We start from the raw sequence: 19,155 nt of genomic DNA, 5'->3' as shown, positions 1-19,155 counted from the left end.
GGTAACCTAGCAAGAATTTTAGTAGACAACTTTGATTCTTCCCACTTACTGACCATCCAGTGGTCATTTTCCTGCCTTCCAAACGTATAATCAGTACACACATGGTAGTTGTCAGAAACCCAACATTGGTTCCTTGAAACTAACCCTTCCTCCAGACAAGATAGAAAATAAAAAAATATTCTTTTCCAAGGCAGAGGATAGTACTATCCTTAAAGAACCAAAGGATGCAGGATTAATGGTCCCATTTAATTCACCAGTGTGGCCCAGACAAAAAAATAAAAGACAATTCTTAGAGGACGGCACTTGAGCACTGCAAATTCAACCAAGTGGTAGCCCCTGTTACTGCTACCACACTAGACTAGATGTGCTATCTTTGCTACCTAAATAGCATATTAACATAGCTTTAAGTAAATGTTTTGTGCCCATTGGCCTGGCAAGTGTGTTCTTTTCCATCCCAATCAGGAATGAGACCCAGAAACTGTTCACATTCACATGGGGTGGATGACAGTATACATTTATGGCCCCAAGGACAAACATACTCATTCCCCCAACTGTCAAGAGTGTTGGCTGCAGATGGTTCGCAGCTGAGTCTCTCCTAGGACTTTCCCTGCACTGAAGGGAGGTGCTTTATAAAAGGTTATGCACTTGGGGTCAGCCTATATTCAATGACTGATCAGTGCAGTGCCATGAGACCCACCCCATTCACCTTGACTCTGGACATCTCTGAAGGGCTGTCTTTGTGGGAAGGCTGAATTCTCTCTGCTGAAACTGCATATATTGCAGTTTAACTTCTCATTTACCCGGTCCTGCTTCCCTCACTCCCATAAGATATTGCTCCTGAGAACAATCCCCAATAAACTATATGTGTGCAAATCTCTGTCTGTGTCTCAGAATCTGTTTCCCATGGAACCCTATTCATGGCAGATGCTTAACCACTTGCATGACACCAGCATGTCATGTGATGCAAAACATCACTGTTTTGTTCTTCAGTGCTTTCCTCTGTATAGCAAACCCTTTCCCCCTATGGTAGAGGCTGTTATCTATTGTCCAGATCCCTTTCAGGAAGGAAGGACTGATTTCCCTAGCACTTGGAACTGGTGCTAGAAAACAGTCCTCAGTTTTCAGCCCTCTTTTGGAGAACATGACTTACCCTAAGTCACACCTCCTTCTATGGTTGGCCCTCACTCAACGACTGACCTACATGGTGGCACAATGGGTGGGCTCCCTCACTCCCATTTGGAAAGACTCTGAAGGGGCTACCTCAGCTTGAAAGCTCTTATGGGGTTGGCTGAAGCCTTTGCACTCACAGCTCAATTCCTCTCACTCCTTAATCCTGTGTCCTTCCCCTCCCAAGAGTGTTCCTTAATAAATGTTGTATGTGCTAATCCCCCTTTTAGAATCTGCTTCCTGATGACCCCAACCAACAATGTTCCTCTTTGACAAGATAATTCTTACTCATCCTGTAAGAATTCAGCTCCTTCAACTTAATTTTTTAATCGAGATAATTAAGTGTATTTAAATATGATTAACATTTATGCTTTTGCAGCACTTAGCATATAGACAAATTCCTAAACCACAAAAAGAAATCCTTTGTTAGGTCACATGACCCAATTCAGGTTTGGGAAATCATTATTCAGTATACACACTAAATCAAAGTGTTAAATTGGAATTGTGATTTATAAAATTGCCTCTTATGAGTTCAATTAGTGTGAATCAATTCCTCAAATTCCTGGTCATACCTATCTGATGAAATTTAGTTGCTAAAATGTCAAGGCTGAGGCCCTGACTTCTTAGAGCCCTCAGCAACGTGAAGCCCGGCTTAAAATGGTAATATGTAGGGACAATTTATTGAGCTCCTAATGTGAGTCAGGCTCTGTTTGGGGCACTTTGCTATTATTACTTTAATCTTTATAATGACCCTGCAATGCACCTTATCATTTTTGTACAGATGAGAAAACTGAGGCTTACAGCTAGGGACATACTGGGGCCCACTTTTATGGATTGTGACAGCCAATAGTATGAATCTCTTCCCAACTTTGAATTTGGTAACATCACATGGGTAGCTTGAAATCAACCATGGTGGGAGTATTTGCACCACAGAAATTGACACATTACAAATTAGGGCTTTATGTATTTATTTTGAGAGCCTGTTGTTAAACATTTACCAGTATACTACAGCTTATAGCTAATAGCCAGCTGGGCCAGGGTTCAAACTCAGGCCTGCCAGTCTCCAAACTGTTTCCTGTCCCTCTGTGTTAGGAGAAGCTAGAGGCTGAATTTCAGGGCCCAACACTTTGCTAAGCATCTGGCGTGCTCTACCGAGAAGTACCCCCCTCCCCTGCCCCCAAATCTTCCCCAACTAAATTCTGCTAATTCAAAATAGAATGCAAAGTTCAGCCAGGGGCTACCCGGAATTCCCTTTATTTGGTTTCAACTCTTGCCAAAAGGAAAAGTCAAATGATGAAGCTTTTAAAGAAAAGCCAAAGAGACAAAGACAACTTGGCTCCTCTTTGCTCAGTATCTGTGAATAAGTGCAAAGGAGGAACTGAACAAGTCATTAGTTCCCAATGCTTTGAGGAGCCCAACTGGAGAGCTCTTTTACTTGCTGTGAGGAGATGGACCCCATGGAAGCCTTAATCGACACCATCTAATTATAGGAGATAAAGTTAATCTCTGGGCCAAGTGTCCATCTGCTTCTCATTTCCAATCAGCACACATTAAGAGTGAACACAACATAAACTCAGGAACAACCTCAGTGATGCATTACATTTCCAAGACAGGAGTAAGACAAGAAATGAACTTCAAGGAAAAGAATAGAAGAATGGGCCAAATGCCTTACTAAAATCTGGCATGGACTAGAAGCATCTGTCATAAGGTGGAATAGAAAACAACTTTATCCTCACTTTCCTTATTCATACCTGCTCTGTGTTATAGTTTTTTCTTATCCTTTTGGTGAAATCTAGACCAGACTCCATCATTTCCAGATCATTCTCAGATAAGAAAAAGTTCTGTAACCATCACGTATAAAGTACACGAACTATCTCAGTAACTAAAATGTCCAGCCTTATGTAAGAATCAAAACCCAAACTCCTATTTGAAAAAGATGTTTGAATCTCCCTCCTACCCCAGCTTGGCCTTGCTCAGGATAGGAAGCCTGTAGTGGAAAGGAACATGGGGTGGGAGGTAGAAAGAGGCTGGAGTGCTGGCTGCTTCTTTCTCGATTCTGCCAACGGCTCTCTCCACTCCACTCTCAATTGGCTAGTTGGTACTTCTGTTCCCCTCTGGTGCTGGAGTGGAGGGGAGGGATAGAGGTGATAGGGCTGGGAAGGTCTTAGCTGACCATACAGTCATGAACTGACATTGCCTTCTTTGGGTGGGGCAGATGTTTAGAGCTTTCTTGCCTTACTGCACAGGCGAGAGCCTCCACTAAGTCCAGTGTGGATCATTTCTGATCTTAGGGGTTTATTTTTTTTTTGTAGACACTATCAGATTTATCACAGTATGTCAAAAGTTTTTACTATGAATCACTGTTGAATTTTATAAGATTTTTTTTACATCCATTGTGGTGGTCATATGATTTTGTTACTGTATAACTTGCATTAATTGATTTTCCAAATGTCAATTCTTGCATTTCTGGATTAAACCCCACTCAGTTATGATGTAATTTTCTTCCATAAATCACTGGATTCAATTTGTTAATATTGTAAGATTTTGCATTTGTATTTTTGAGAATGATGGGCTTATACAGGTTGAGTATTCCTAAGCCAAAGATCTGAAATTTGAAATGATTCAAAACTCAAAACCTTTTGAGCACCAACATGATGCTCAAAAGAAATGTTCATGGGAACATTTCAGATTGTGTATTTTTGGATTAGGTATGCTCAACTGGTAAGTATAATGCAAATATTCCAAAATCCTCCTCCCCCCCCCCAAAAAAAGATGAAATCCAAAACACTTCTGGCCCCAAGCATTTTGGATAAGGGATGCTCAACCTGTAAAATGTTTCTTTCTTGCAATGTTGCTATCAGGTTTTGTTATGGTCATGTTGTCCTCATACAATGATTTGAGAAGTATGCACTCTTTTTCTATTCTCTGGAGGAGTTACTTAAGCGTAGTGTTATTTTTTCCTTAAATGTTTCCTGAAAGCACTATTTCTAGAGATTCTTTGTGAGGAAAATCTATTTGATTTGGACATTCTGTGGGCTCTTTGGAGATTCTCCATCACTGGGGACCATTCACCTATACATCTCTGCTTCAGTAGATGTACTTTCTAGCTGGCTGCCTAAGGCGCGATTCTCTGTGATCTACCTCCCCTGACCTTTTCCCACTGTTTCTTCAGGTGGCTTCATGGGCAAAGTCCCTTTGAGATGGTCCAGACTTTCTCTCTCTCTGTCTCTGTCTTTCTCTCTACCCCTCTTTGCTTATCTCTGGTACATACACACAAAAAATATTTTCATCTTACATCCTTCCATAGAGAGAATGTAAATTACTGTCAAAGAAGGGAGCTCTACATTGCTGCCACATAATGTGCCACTACCCTCTAGCCACTCTGGATTTCTTAGCTGTGAGTCAGACACCAGAGAGCTCTGGTCTGGGCTCATTTGCAGCCCTCTGCAGAGTCTCCATGAAACCCTGATCACTAGGCTTGCAGGGAGGCATGAGCCTCCCTGATGAGGGGATAAAGAGGCTCAGAGACAACTTAGGTTCAAATAAAAGCCTTTCTCTAATCCCACTCCTTCTTTCTGGCTTCTTCAACCTCTTTTATAGGCCAAAGATGAGTGATGGGCTAAGAGTCACAGGTCCTCTGTAAGTGGTCCAGTAAGGTGTCTATAGTCTTGAAGTCGGCTGAAATTGAGACTGAGTTCCATGTTAACATTCTCCTACATTAGCTAAATGCCACAAAATATAAATATTGACAAATTGTATAGACAAGGATATAGAGAAGCCTATGCTATACCAAAACAATTTCTAAGTACTGTACAACAGTTTAAAATGCTACTCTGAAAAATTTTAAAGTCTATTATCTCTATTTCTTAATTTCCTGAATTGATCTCAGAATATAAAATGACAGTAGCTCTCAAAGTAGATGATTTTGCATCTCATGGTGCCAGACTCACATTGGGCCCCATTTTGCTTTCCCTTTGAGAGTTAGGATACAGTGGACCACATTCCCTTTATATGGCATTTCTTGGTCAGACCCTAGGTTTGCTGCTTTAGTGTTAGAAAGAGATCTTGTTTTTCCACCAGGACCTTTGCTTATGGCTGCCTGGGAGGCTTTAGCCACTGTGCAGAGGAAATATGAAGGATCCTCAAGAAATTGATGGAAAATGATTATGAAAAATTTATGCATGTATTTCAAAATTTTTCACACCAAAATTGGCTCATACTAACTTGTTATAACATGTCAGAACAGAATCTAGTTTGAGGCTCTAAGAAGGATAAGACATCAGTTTGAAAAGGACCCCTATCAGAGCAACATGCATTCTGCCAAAATTAAACCCAGAAAACCATAAAACTTATGGTGCAGCTTGAGTGGAAGAATGATGAAATCACTGATGCTCTATGAAAAGTTTATGGGGATAATGCTCCCAAAGAAATCAGCAGTTTATAAATGAATAGCTTGTTTTAAGAAAGAATGAGATGATATTGAAGATGAAACCCACAGTGGCAGACTATCCACATTAAATTGCAAGAAAAAATTTCATCTTGTTCATGCTCTAATTGAAGAGAACACATCTAAACCACAAGAATGCACACAGACTCAATGTGAAAGAATGGAAAAAATATTCCATGCAAATGGAAACCAAAAGTGAGCAGGTATAGCCATCCTCATATCAGATAAGATCAACTTTAAGCCAACAAAGGTAAAGAAAAAGAAGGTCATTATATAATGGTAAAAGGAGCTATTCAACAAGAAGACATAACAACCCTAAACATACATGTGCCCCACACAAGAACTCCCAGAAACATAAAGCAAATCTTACTAGAGCTAAGCAAAGAAATACACAGCACCATCATAACCACTGGGGACCACAACACCCCACCATCAGAGCCTGACAAATCATCAAAGCAGAAAATAAAGAAAAAATGGACTTAAACCAAACTCTAAATCAAATGGACCTAATAGACATTTACAGAACATTCTACCCCAAACTACAGAATAAACATTCTTCTCAGTAGCACATGGGACATTCTCCAAGATGGATTATATCTTAGGCCACAAAACAGATCTCAGGGATGCAAGAATGGTTTAACATACATAAATCAATGATGTGATTTGCCACACAAACAAAAGCAAAAACGAAGACCATATCTTCTATCCCAGGGATGCAAGGATGGATAAACATATGTAAATCAATAAATGTGACTCACCACATAAACAGGAGGAAAGACAATAACCATATGATTATCTCAATAGATGTAGAAAAAGCATTCGACAAAATCCAGCACCCTTTCATGATAAAAACTCTCAACAGACTAGGCATAGAAGGAACATATCTCAGAATTATATTAATAAAAGCCATATATGACAAACAAACACCAACATCACACTGAATGAGGAAAAATGGAAAGCATTCCCCCTAAGAACTGGAATAAGACAAGGATGCCCACTATCAACACTTCTATTCAACATAGTGCTGGAAATCCTAGCCTGGGCAATCAGGCAAGAGAAGAATATTAAGGGTATCCAAATTGGGAAAGAAGAGGTCAACCTATAGCTCTTCATTAATGATATGATTCTGTATCTTTTATAGAAAACCCCAAAGATTCTACCAAGATTCTCTTGGAATTGATAAATAAATTCAGCAAAGTCTCAGGATACAGAATCAACGTACACAAATCAGTAGCATATCTATATATTAATAACAGTCAAGCTGAGAGTCAAATCAAAGCCTCAATATCATTCACAATAGCCACAAAGAAAATAAAATAGCTAGGAATATACCTAACCAAGGAGGTGAAAGATCTCTACAAGGAGAACTATGAAACCCTGAGGAAAGAAATTGCAGAGGACACAAACAAAGGGAAAAATGTATCATGCTCATGGATAGGTGGAATAAACATTGTTAAAATGTCCAAACTACCCAAAGTGATTTATGAATTCAATGCAATCCCCATCAAATTACCAAAGTTACACATCACAGATTTAGAAAAAATAATTCCATGTTTCATTTGGAAACAGAAAAGAGCCCAAATAGCCAAAACAATCTTAAGCAAAAAGAACATATCTGGAGGCATCACATTACCAGACTTCATACTACACTACAAGGCTATAGTAACCAAAACAGCATCCTATTGGTATGAAAATATAGACATAGACCAATGGAACAGAACAGAGAACTCAGAAATAAAACCATCTACCAACAACCAACTGATCTTTGACAAAGCAGACAACAATGTATATGGGGGAAAAGAAGCCCTATTCAATGAATGGTGCTGGGAAAATTTGATAGACACATACAGAAGAATGGAATAGGACCTCTACTTCTCACCACTCACAAAAAATAATTCAAGATGGATAAAAGACTTAGATCTAAGGCATGAACCATAAGAATTCTAGAGGAAAATGTAGAGAAAACTCTTCTAGATGTCAGCTTAGGCAAAGAAATTATTACTAAGACACCAATGGCAATCATGGCAACAACAAAAATTAATCAATGGGGCTTGATTAAAATAAAAAGCTTCTGCACAGTGCAGCTAAGGAAATAATTAACAGAGCAAATTGACAACCTACAGTATGGGAGAAAATATTCTCAAGCTACACACATGATAAAGAGCTGATAACCAGAATTTATAAAGAATTCAAGCAAATCTGCAAGAAAAAACCAAACAGCCCTATTAGAAAGTGAGCAAAAGATAAGAAACTTCTCAAAAGAAGACAGACAAATGGCCAAATATATGAAAAAATGCTCAATATCACTAATCACCAGGGAAATGCAAATTAAAACCAAAATGAGATATCACCTTATGCCAGTTATTATAAAATGGCTTTTATCAGAAAGTCCAAGAACAATAGATACTGACATGTATCCAGGTAGAAGGGAATGCTTATACACTGTTTGTGATACTGCACATTACTACAACCTCTATGGAAAACAGTATGGAGACTCCTCAAAGAACTAAAAGCAGACTTACCATTCAATCCAACAATCTCACTGTTGGGTATCTACCAAAAGGAAATGAAGACTTTTCATCAAAAGACACCTACTCTCAAATGTTTATTTCAGCACAATTCACAACTGCAAGGATGTGGAATCAACCCAAATGCCCATCAATTCATGAATGGATTAATAATATGTGGTATATGTATACCATGGAGTACTACTCAGCCATAAAAGATGAAATAATGCCTTTTACAACAATCTAGATGGAACTGTAGACCATTCTCCTAAGTGAAGTATCTCAAGAATGGAAAAACAAACACATGTACTGACTATTAAATTGAAACTAACCCAAGAGCACACATCTGCACAGAGGCAAGTAAAATACAGTGGAAATTAACCAGGAGGGAGGGGGGAATAAACCAACCTAATGGATTATATGAAAACTATTTGGGTGACAGGCATACCTATAGCCAGTACTCAAACATTATAGAAATGATCCCTGTAACCTAAAACATTTGTACCCTCTTTATATTAATATTTTGAAATAAAAAAATTAAAATTAAAAAAGATAAAAACAACAATGAGACATAGCTAGAAGAGAGATATTTGAATGTCCTCATCACAAAGAAATGATAAATGTTTAAGGTGATAGATATGCTAAATACCTTGATTTGATAGTCATACAACTTATACATGTATTGAAATATGTTGTACCCCACAAATAGGTACAATGATTTTGTACTAATCACAATTTTAATTTAAAAAAGTAAAAAAGGAAGTAATTGAACCAAAGCTCTCAAAGCTCTGACCTTCTATGGTTCTAAAGAAAACTGAAGAGCCAGGTTGGTGGTAACTGTGGGTCTCAGTGACACACTTTGAATGGTGGTAAGAAGCACAGAACAATTGCTTCTGTCAAGGCAGAGATTTAAAGCCAATTTACATTGGGCTTGAGTTTTGTTTTTTTTTAATAGTAAACAGATTTTAAGGTGGTCCAGCTCTCCTGGAATACAACTATTAATATATATTTCCCATGTGTACCTTTTATCCTCTTGTAAGCCAATGGGAGGATTAACGGCAGGAGGCATTATTTCTGATCTTTGGGAGGGCAAGGGAAAGTTAAACAACAAAACTGGATCAATACAGAATTGTTTCTGCTTACAAAGACTTAGAACAACAGGGCATTAAATATAGGAGCCTTTAGTGCCCCCTAGAACAAGTTCCATATTTTATAGCCAGAAGTACTGAGGGTCACTCACGCCACTAGTTACAGGGAGTGTTGAGATTAGAATCCAGCTGCTTTTTGCACGATACTATGTTTTTCTGTACAGAAAGAAGAATATGTTCTTGGGCTTGCAGAAATTAAAATTTGACAAGCCAATTCTGCTTTTAGCATGAACAACTTTGTGGGTATCTTTTCTGCTCAAGAACCGATTCTTCTCTTTTCCTTGGAGCAGCAGTATGTTGGTAGGGTGAGAGGTGGGACAACCATGTTAGCCGATTCTGGGGGTCTGGAATGAGGACTAAGCAATTCCAGTTTATCCTGGGCTTCCCTCTAACAACATTGCTATGCTATGGCTATCTTCTGTCGGCTGTGTGGGCCAGCTGGTCTAGAAGGATGGTCTTCTGGGGAAGAGAAGATGGAAGATACAGAGGGCATCCTCTCTGGTCCCAGGGATTTTCCATAACCCGGTTCAGTCCTCTCTGAGGCTCTGCTGCCTTCCTGCCTTTACAGTCTATGAAACAACTCTATCTTAATATGTAGCACCCTCCTATTTTCCCCCCTTAAGCTGGTTTCAATTGAATTGGTGCTGTTACCTGCAACCAACAATTTTAACTGGCATGGTTCCTTCTTATCTTAGAAGGGTCATCTTCAGAAATTGAGCACTTTTAATTTTCGTTTAGTTCAATGGACACACGATCACAGAGGACCATTGTTCTCTTCAACTCTTTCCAGAAGCCAACACAATAGAGCCACCTCTCTCTCCTATCCAATCAATTGCTAAATCTGGACAGTTTTTCTTTCAGAAGGACTCTCAAATCTATCACTCTTATCAGCATCTAATGCCATTAAATTTAGGACTTTATTATTTCACGTTGGTCATTTGCAATAATCTCCCAATTGGTTGACTTGACTCTCTTCTCTCATTTTGAATCCACTATCCCTTGGCTATAGTCCTAAAGTTTGCTTTCATTAGAACCCTGCCTAAGTGCTAAAGTGTCAGAATTTCAACCACAGAATAGGTGAGTGCTGGGAAGGTCTAAACCACTCTATTATTTTTATATTGCTGCATAACAAATCACCGTAAATTTAACATCTCAAAAGGACACCCATTTATAGTCTCACAGTTCTGTAGGTCAGAGTCTGGTAGATTTGGGCAAATTCTAAGCTCAGTGTCTCCTAACGCCAAATTCAAGGTGTTGGCAGGACCAGAGTAGGCTCTTCCCGGGAGGCTCTGGAGAAGTCTCTTCTAAGCCATTCAGGTTGCTAGCAGGACTGAATTCCTTGTGGCTGTAGGACTGAAGTCTCCACTTCCTTGCTATCATCAGCTGTTGCTCTGCTCTGAGGGTCCACCCAGGTTCCTTGCCATGTGGTCCCCTCCATCTTCAAAGCAGCATCAGTGTATCAAGTCCTTCTCATGCTGCTACCTCTCTGACTTGCCCTTCTGCCACCAGCTGGAGAAAGGTCTTTGCCTTTAAATGTCTCATGTCATTAGAAGATTACAAACTCTGACTGGTTTGTAGCCTTACTTACACAGGCAGGATCCCCTTTGCCATATAGCACGGCATCAGTGAGGGAATGGTGGCTCATCATAGTCAGCGGTTCTGCCCACACTCAAGGTGTGGAGATTGTGCAAGGCTGATGTTCACTGGGGTTATTCTTAGAATTCTGCCTGCCACACCCAAAGCCGTGGGTGGGATTTCTCACCTTAGCAATATGGGATAGGTCAGAGGTATGAATTCAGGCATGTTTAATGTGATGGACTGATGAATGGTCCATGACTTTAGTGCAAGGGAGGTCTAGGCAGCAGCAGGGCCAAAGCTGGGGACAGTAGGTGAACTGTGTGCATTTGTGTGGTGGGAGAGGCAGTGTGAGGAAGAAGACTCTTGGGGCCCTGCCACAAGGGAAGGTAGGTAAGTAGTTTGTTATTATACAAGCCTTGTGAACAAAGGGTCAGATGTGTCTAGCAGAATATTTCCTTTGTTGGGGTAGCCAGAGCTTCTCTGGTCACTGTCCCGTCCCAGATGCTAATGAACGTCCCCAATCTCCTCAGTCTAGCATCTAAAGCCTTTTCTTTACAGGCTCCCACTTACATTTCAGCCTCATTTCTCACAAATTCTTCTAATGCATCTTCTGCTAAAGTTCTAGCAGAACTGGTACATAGTTAAATTGGTACCATAGTGAAAGGATCAACATCAGCCACTTGTTTCCCAGGAAGTTTCACAGCTGGTGCTGTTACCTTCATGAATTTACAGTGATCTGGGTCTGTCTTCAATCTTCAGGCTTGGAAACTTGATTTTGTCAGCACATCGAAAGCAGGCTTCCGCCTGGGGTAGCGCTCACAGGAACATTAGTAATATTTGCTATCTGGGTTTCCCTTGTGGCATGGTCTGATCTTTGCCTTCTCCTCCACTTGATCTCTGTCACTCCTGGGGTTTCCAGCCTCTCAACTTTGGCTCAGGAGGTATTCCTTCCTGGGCCCTTGTCTGTTCTATACTTTCCCAACAATTATATTAATAGCAGAACCAGCTATGTAATTTATAGGGCTCAGTGCAAAATGAAAGTGTGGGGCTCTTGTTCAGAAATGCTTAGGAATTTTAAGATAGTGACTGCAAAGTATTAAAGCAAGTGTGGGGTCCTGTGCCACTGCACAGGTTAATGATTTAAAGCCAGCCCACATTTGCAGGGTCTCCCCATTGCTCTCCATTCTCACTCCTGTTCACCTTCACACAGTGAGTTCTCAAAAAGTGCTTTTGAATGACAGCCAAGGATCTCAGATGTACTGGAAAGATGTGGAGATCTTAAGGTTTGTCTAAATCTATAAACATTGCATTGAGAGGAAGTCTTTGACTTAATGCATATTATAAAAATGATAACAGAAAATAGCAGAAACAGAAAATAGCAACTCAATGTAGGAAAAGTCATGTAGTTGAAATGTGGAATACCACCAGGCCAGCCATGGAAGCAGCAAATAGTAGGGAAAGTACAGGATCTCTTTCTTGAGCTACAAGAAGGAAAGAGAGTGGAGTGAAAAAATGAAAAAATAACCCGAGATAGCAAATAGCAAAGCTTTTAGGCTTTGTAAACCTGCTCTTTCTAAGGGTGCCAAAGGCATTCCTGAAAGTACCTTGGAGTAGGGTTGGCACAGTGGGGCTGGGGTGGGGGAGCAGGATAGGGTTACGGTGGGGTGGGGTGGGGGTACCGTTCTCGAAACAGCAGTCATCTAATGATCTTTGATCATTAGCAAGACTGCATTCTGCCTTCCCATGCTAGCCTGATGGGACAGTGAGAATTATGAAATGGCTGTTGGCAGATGAATGGGGTTGCCTCTGCCATCTGTCTTCCAAATGATCCTGTAGGTACAGCTATTATTTCAGTCAGACACTGGCAGGCGGGCAATTGTTCACAGGCTCTTTGAAGAATAGCTGCTGTCAAGGGTTTGGTGAGTGTTACGACTTCCCACAGACCCGTTTTCAGCATGTCTGAGACATTAAAACATGGCGGGGACATGGCCTGTGACTGACCAGGAATTCTTAGCCGTCTTTCCCCTCACCTCAGCCCCTCTGCTCCTCTTCCCAGTTTCCTCCCTCCTCCTCTCAGCACCCTGCTCTGTGTTGAACGCCTCCCCCTGTCTCCTTCACTGCAGGCTTTTTCTTCTAGTCCATTTCCCCTCCTTTCTCTTTTCTTCCCTCTTCCTCTCACAAATTACACAAGTATCTTGGGAGAAAAGTTAATGCTGCCTCCAGGAGGCTGGGAGTGAGGGGAAGGGAACAAGAAAGGAGTGTGGAGGCAGGACATACAAAGGGAAGGAAGATTGCACCAAATCAACTACAAATGCAACCAAAGGCACTCTGGAGTCCCCGGGTGGGGGTGGGGGCTATCTTGGGGAAGGAGAGATGCAAAGAGGAATCAAGAAAGAAGAGATGCATTAAAAAGACACCCCACATTAAATGTTGTGTCAATCCTGGCTAGTAAGTTGGTTGGAAGATAAAAAAACCAGCTAGAAGATAGAGCCTCATTAAAATCCCCCAAAGGTAGGTGTGAACTTGAGCATATTAAATAGCTTCCTGTAATTTGGTGTGCTCATTTTGTCAGCATTTTAATTTTCATCCCTTTATGGACCAATTTGAGTGACATGATCCGGCCCACATCTCGTTTGATGATGTGACAGAGAGATTCAAAGTGCCACACTCAGTTTTCGCCTTTGCACTCCTAAGAACCCTACTAGCATAGACTCAGAGTTGAGGAGCACCCACTGTTTAACCTCCCATCTGGAGCAGGACACGTCTTTGAAAGGATAACACCTTGAGACTCAAGTTCAGGGTAGAATCAATGATTGTTCTTCAAGCCCTATAAATATGGTAAGACATCTAGGGCTCACTGTCTTTTCCCTTCAGCTTGCTTATATTCTTATACTCTTTCTCTTCGACTCTTCCTCCTTTTCTCTTCTTTACCCCTTCATCCACTACCACCATTCTTCTCATAAGTATCACTTAAAAACCAAACCAAACTAAACCAAAACAAACAAAACACCAGCTGCTTCAACTGCAGGAGGTGTCATTCATCAAAATCACTCTATCTCATTAGATAATGTAACTTACATTTCCTCACTTCAATTTGCCAGTAAGAGAATCTGAGTATTGTATGCCAATGTATCCCCCAAAGTTCATGTGCTAGACACTTAATACCCAATGCAACAGTACTGGGAGGTGCTAGGTCATGAAGGCTCCACCCTCATGAATGGATTAATGCCCTTATTGTGGGAGTGGGTTTGTTATAAAAGCTAGTTTGTGCCCTCTTGCTTACTCTCTCTTTCTGCTCCTCTCTTTTCTCCTTTTCCTGCTCCTTCCCCTCCCCCATGCTCTCTTGCCCTTCCACCTCCTGTTATGGGATGATGCAGCAAGAAGGTCCTCACCAGGTGTCTCTCCCTCAATCTTGGACTTCCCAGCCTCTAGAACCATGAGCCAAATAAATTTCTGCTCATTATAAATTACCCAGCTCAGGTATTCTACTATAGAAACACAAAGTGGACTGAGACAGTCAAGTAAAATGTCTGTTTTACTCACCATTAACCAAAAATAGTCTCTACTGAGATTTTAGTGGCATAAAAACTTGGAGATCATTTTTGATACGGCATTGAGATTCAAGTTCAAGGCTATTTGTAACAGAGTGTGGTAGTTAGTTCCAGTGGTTTCCTGTCTAATGCCCTATCAGAGTGACCATGTGGATTTTCCTGAAGCCAGGTACATTTGAGAATGGCAGAAATCCCTATTCATGATTACACCAAGACAACAGATATAAACCTGAACTGTCCTGGACAAACCCAGATGCACTGCACCCTGCCCATCACAGAAAGGCAAGCAAGGATGGTTCCCTCCTCTGAATGCCTATTATTGCATAAAAGTAAAAAAGAAAAAATTAGTGTGTAGAATAAATTCATTGACTTGGGAAAAGTGTGCAAAAACAGAAGAGAGGGCAGGACAAAATTTTTGGAAAAATACGCTCTTAGGAGCTGGGAAGAAGGTGAGTCAGAGAGCTACAGAACAGCAGACTTCATTTCAGTGCTTCTGCAGAGAACTGGCTACTGGCAGTTTGACTGGGACATCCCTGAGAAAGCAGCCACAGCAGTGTGACAGATAAGGAATTAGACTTGTAGGGTGAGTCAAGATTGTTCCCTCATGATGTTTGTTGTGCAGAGGTGGCGAGAGAATGGTATCTTAAGGCCCTCGTGATAGAGGAGACAGGCACTTGCCTTTTAAGAGAAGGAAAAGTGGGAAGAGAGAGAACAAAGACACAGAGAAAGGAGGCTGTGGATGATGGAACAAGGTCCTGGAAGCAGACGTCTCCTGGCAGAGTCGGGGATGCAGGGCTCTGGAAGAAAGATCCTCCGCAAACAGGCATAGGGCTGTGACGATTGGGTGTGTAGAGATGCAAAAGAACTTAGACCAGTAGATGGTGGGAAGTGAAAGTACTTTAGGTAGGATAGTCCTGATCTTAGCACAGTAGAAAATTAGATCATTTGCCAAAAGTAAGGGATTTAGCAAAAGAGGCTTGGGGAGGATGGTAAAGGTGTGCCTTTGCACAGGTGCTATGCCATGTTGACAGAGGATCTGCTGAGATGATCTACCAGGCATGCTCCAGGCCAGTTTTGTGATCAGGAAGATTTTAATGTAAGGAACTGTTAATTAGTAAAACGTGGTTAATCACTAAGAGACCCAGAAGTAGGAGGTGCAGTGTGCACAGAGTCTAGCTCCAGTATCACAAAGCAGGGCAAAGAAGGGCAGATTTGGAATTGGGAACAATAAATTGATAAGTGGCCTAGATGAATAAAAAGATTGTCCAATACTGTAGATAAATAATTTTGCGGCTTAGAAACCATTATTCCTTCTTTCCAGATTCAAAATCCTAGGGAAAAGGGAAGAACTCAGGAGTCAGAGGAAATTCGTGGCTATAGATGTTGGGCAGGAGCAGTGGTGGTACCCGGTCATAGCTAATGCAAAATAGGACAATAGCAAGCAGGGCATATTTCATTTACTTGTTTGTTTTGGGAAATCAAGTGACCTCTAACAACTGCTTCCTGCCTTCCAGAGGCTGGGGAAGCTGATTGTAACGCAGCTGCTCCAGTGAGGGTGAGCTCAGCAGCAGTGTGCTGAGAGGAGGACTGTGCCGAGTGGGCAGGAGAGGCTAGTGGTTACAGACCAGAGCCGAGCGGGGGCTGAGTTCGGGTGGGAGGTACAGGCAATTTGAATCCTGACAAGTGTTGACAGTTTGCCTTCTAAAATGTGATCTCAATTTACACTCCTATTCAATAGATCTGATTTTGAAGTGTAATCAAGCTTTTCAAAGATTTGCTTTCCTCTAAATTAGGAGTGATACTGAATATCTTTTCATGTGCTTAGTTATTTGGACTTTTTTTTCCTGCAAACTCTCATTTGTATCCTTCTTCATGGAGACTTTAAGCATAGGGCAGGTACAATTTAAGAGAATCTTTTGAAAAGAATCTGTGCCTGGTGAATCTTAGGCCCCAGATGTACTTTGGCGAACAAAATAGACATGGTTCCTGGCCTCCCAGAGATAAATGTGTTGTAGAGGAGACAATAAAGAAGTAAACAAGTGTATAAATACACATGTCCATACGTTCTATGGAAGGAAAGAAGCATATGCTGTGACAGCCTCTCACCCCCTCATCGATTCTAGACGTGGTGGTCAGGGAAAGTCTTTCTGAGGAGACATTCAGGTGGAGACTGATAGTCGAGAAAGGATTAGCTGTGTGAAGAGGAAAGGGGGAGGGGTCCTCTTGGCAGCAGACACAGCACCCGAGATGATTTTCGAGGGCGAAAAAGCCTGGCATGTTTGGAGACCTGGAGGACGGCCGGGCCAGGTAAAGCAAGTGAGTGTGAGGTGGCTTTATCCTGTCCTGACTGAGCTCTGGAGGGGGTGGGGTAGTCCTCTAGGCCTAAGCAGACCCAGGAACTGTATTTAAGGCTTTGTTTCTCTAAATAAAACCCTGCAAAGAAATTTTAGGCCAATGTCTTTTGTGGGTTGGCTTATGGCATTAAGCCTTGTGGGGAATGTTAGGAGCTGTCGTCTGTCCAATGGCTGCAGAAAGTAGATTCAGCACATTGCCCGTTCCTGCCGCTCATGCTGTGTGAAGATAATACTCATTAGAGTTCTCCTCTGCCCCTGGCTTTTGCCTTCATTCACCCTCATTGCACCTCAGGGGGGAAACAGAACAGGGACCTGCAGGAAGCCCAATGGCGTGGCCTGTGGTTCACGCTCCTTCCTCCTTGTGGTGTCCTCAAACTCTCGCACCCGGCACACGGGCGGGCAGTGTGCGCACAAGGGCAGCCTGTGTCAGGGGGAATGGCTCCCCCGCCATGGAGAATCATGGGGGAGCCCAGAGGAACAGAAGCACGAAGCAGCCATCATAGACCAGCTCGGCCTCAGGCTCCAGGGAGACCATTATGCCTCCTTCCAGTCCTTCCCGCTGCTCTTTCCAAAGGGAGAGTGGGGCCAGGTGGGGCTCCCCAGAGGGGAGCGCAGAGCCGGCTGCGGGTCTCCCTGGTCAGGATGACGTGTGGCTCTTGTGCGCGGAGCTGAGGAAAGCGGAATCTTTCCTCTCTCTGGAAGGACGCCCTTGGATCTCATCCTTTCATCTGTATCCTGCGTCCCCGGGGTAACTGATGAATCGCCATTCCTTCCACTTCTACCCAGGGGCTTTCCAAGACTTTGGCCATTTCTGTGCCCTCTCCATGTTACTCTGCTGTTAGGATGACCACACCCAGTGAGCACCTGAGTGTTCCTTGGTTCGGTGCCTCCCTGTGCATGGGGAGGTATGTCTCACCTCCCTGAATGGTTTCTGAAATTTCGTTCTGTTTGTTTAACGAGTCTTCTCAGGTGGGGAGAGATCAGTTTCTCCAACAGGGTGTCAGCCTCTCAAGAGTTGGCACGGGTCCTGGGGTGGGCTGTGTCCATGCTGACCCTTCTAGCACTGTGCTGGGCCTCCCTTGCCCCCTGGGGTGCTCAGAATTTTTTCCCCTTGGAGTGGTCTCTAGTCCAGCTACCTCCTGCCCTGAGCAGTTTGGGACTGTGCCATGATGGCAAGTAGAGTCGAAGTGTCTGGGGGAGATTGTTTATTCTTTGAGGGGGACAAGGAAGTCATGATACCATCTACAGGGCTGGGCCTATAGGGGAAGGGGTGGTGGTGGGTAAAGGAATCCCCTAAATGTTGGGTAGAACAGCGGAAGACCGAAGTTTTAGTGAGTAACCCACACCTCCTCTCAGCACTTGGTACTTCCCAGAGCCCTTTCACATTCCACATCTCCCCAGGCCTCTGAGGTAGACAGGGTGGGGATTATTTTCCTTTGAAACACAAAGAACCAGATACAGAAAAATTACTTCAGGACACAAAGCTAGTGACAAAGTCAGGAGGCTCTCTGCTAGGAAGGATACCAGTGAATTTACTTTTTCAAAGAGAAGCTTGCATGGTTTGCAATTTGGTAAAAAACAAACAACACAGAGTGCAATATTTAGAGGAATTTAGTGCAATATTTACTAACAGTTTGGGATTTGGGTGGGAGCAGGTCCATTAATATCAACAGTTTGGGATTTGGGTGGGAGCAGGTCCTTTGCAAATGGCCTAATGATGTTAGTAAGTGACAGCAGCAGGAGAACTAGAGAAAAACAGTATGCTGAAAACAAGAGTTTTTCTGAGACCTTCTTTCCCTCTTTGAGTTGAATGGCTCAAGATGCTTCCAGAAAAGGTGTGCTATTATTGATTTACACTTTAGTGAGATATTAGTTATGTCCTTTTTTTCCTCTTAGGGCTATTTTTACTCTAGGCCCAGGTTCAATTTGTGAAGTAAATGGTTTTCTTTTCAGCAGTCCCAACTTTTTTGGCACCAGGGACCCTTTTTCATGAAAGACAATTTTTCCACACACCAGTGAGGCAGGAGGATGATTTTGGGATGATTCAAGCATGTTACATTTATTATGCACTTTATTTCTATTATTATTACATTGTAATATATAACGAAATAATTATACAACTCACCATAGGTTGGGGGCCCCTGCTTTAAATTATTTTCAATTTAAGTCATTTGGGAATGGTTTATTTCTGAGAAAGGCCTTCTCAGCATCCTTGGAATCATACTGAAAACATCTGTAGAACCATCTTGAGCTTCTTTTTTAAAGAGGAGTGTCAATTACTGTCCAAAGGACATGTCAAATAATCTCCCAGACCATAAAATAATCTCCCAGACCATAAAATCATTTCTTTCCATCCCCGTAGTTGATGACACTGAGTCCAATTTGTCTCACTTCTCTTTCTTG

The sequence above is a fragment of the Microcebus murinus genome, chromosome 6, assembly GCF_040939455.1.
Source record: "Microcebus murinus isolate Inina chromosome 6, M.murinus_Inina_mat1.0, whole genome shotgun sequence".
NCBI lineage: Eukaryota > Metazoa > Chordata > Mammalia > Primates > Cheirogaleidae > Microcebus > Microcebus murinus.
The sequence above is the reverse complement of the archived record's forward strand: the minus strand, read 5'-3'. Positions refer to the sequence as shown.